The 1,375-nt window shown below is 39.4% G+C and overlaps 1 protein-coding gene across 1 annotated transcript in view; it reads right to left on the bottom strand.

Moving 5' to 3' along the window:
- LOC109844666 overlaps positions 1-1,375 on the bottom strand; it is a 4,437-nt gene that overhangs the window by 791 nt on the left and 2,271 nt on the right. The window lies entirely within an intron of this gene.

The raw sequence follows: 1,375 nt of genomic DNA, 5'->3' as shown, positions 1-1,375 counted from the left end.
TCAAATGATTTGTAGACTATAAATAATTATTATGTCAAATATAATAAAATAAATTAGTTATTTCGGTTTCAACAGACAAATCATTTATCGGTGGTTTGAACTGTAATTACAGAATCTGTAGGGTTTTTCTAAAAAAATTAGATTATGTATTATTCTACAATTCTGAAACTATGTGGACTTTACTATAAAGTATAAAAATTAAACCTATTTCCTAAAATTCATAATTTACAAGGAGCTATATGAACAAGCACTACTGACATTAATTGAAATGTGTCTTACATAATACACTACCCGAGAGTCGAGACTAATGAATCACATGCATTGAAGAGGCCATGGTAACAATTTATTACAATTATATACTGACTTGTTTCTGGGGTCGGGTTCGAACCCGATTGGAATCAATATTTCACCTCTTTCTCTCGCTCCGTCTCTCTCTCTCTCTCAAGCTTCCGCTCTTGTCGCCCTTTTCTCCCTCTGTCTTCTCCTCCAAACCCTAGAACCCAATGTCGTCGGGAAAGGAGAAGGTTGTCGGAGATCTGGAATCCCAATCTACGCCGACGACGGACGAGGCATCGACGAGCAGATATCGGGCGAGTAGGTCGCCATTGTCGACGCCGAGGAGACCACCGTTTCCAAGATTGCAACGAGATCGCCTCAGGTATACACTCTTTTGTTACTGGATTGAATTTTCTTCTTCGTTTGGCATCTTGATGATTTTGTATGAATCCACTCGCTCTTGTTGACCTCGGCGACAATCTTGGAAACGGTAATCTCCTCGATGGCGGCAACGTCGACAATGGTGACCTGCTCGCCCGATATCCGCTCGTCGATGCCTCGTCCGTCATCGACGCAGACTGAGACTCCAAATCTCCGACGACCTTCTCTTTTCCCGCGGCATTAGGACTAAGGTTTGGAGGAGAAGACAGAGGGAGAAAAGGGTGACGAGAGCGGGAGTTTGAGAGAGAGCGGGAGAGAGAGACGGAGCGAGAGAAAGAGGTGAAATATTGATTCCAATCGGGTTCGAACCCGACCCCAGAAACAATTTAGTATATAATTGTAATAAATTGTTACCATGGCCTCTTCAATGTATGTGATTCCTTAGCCTCAACTCTCGGGTTATGTATTATGTAAGACACAATTCAATTTATTTATGTCAGTAGTGCTTGTTCATATAGCTCCTTGCAAATTATGAATTTTACAAACTAGGTTCAATTTTTATACTTAAGTTTCAGAATTGCAATTTTCAACTCTCGGGTTATATATTATGTAAGACACATTTCAATTCTCGGGTTATGTATTATGTAAGACACATTTCAATTTTTATACATAGTTTCAGAATTGCAGAAAAATACATAATACAATTTTATATTTTTTT

This window comes from Asparagus officinalis, chromosome 6 (genome assembly GCF_001876935.1).
Source record: "Asparagus officinalis chromosome 6, Aspof.V1, whole genome shotgun sequence".
NCBI lineage: Eukaryota > Viridiplantae > Streptophyta > Magnoliopsida > Asparagales > Asparagaceae > Asparagus > Asparagus officinalis.
Note: the sequence above shows the minus strand (reverse complement) of the source record. Positions and strands in the feature narration are given on the sequence as shown.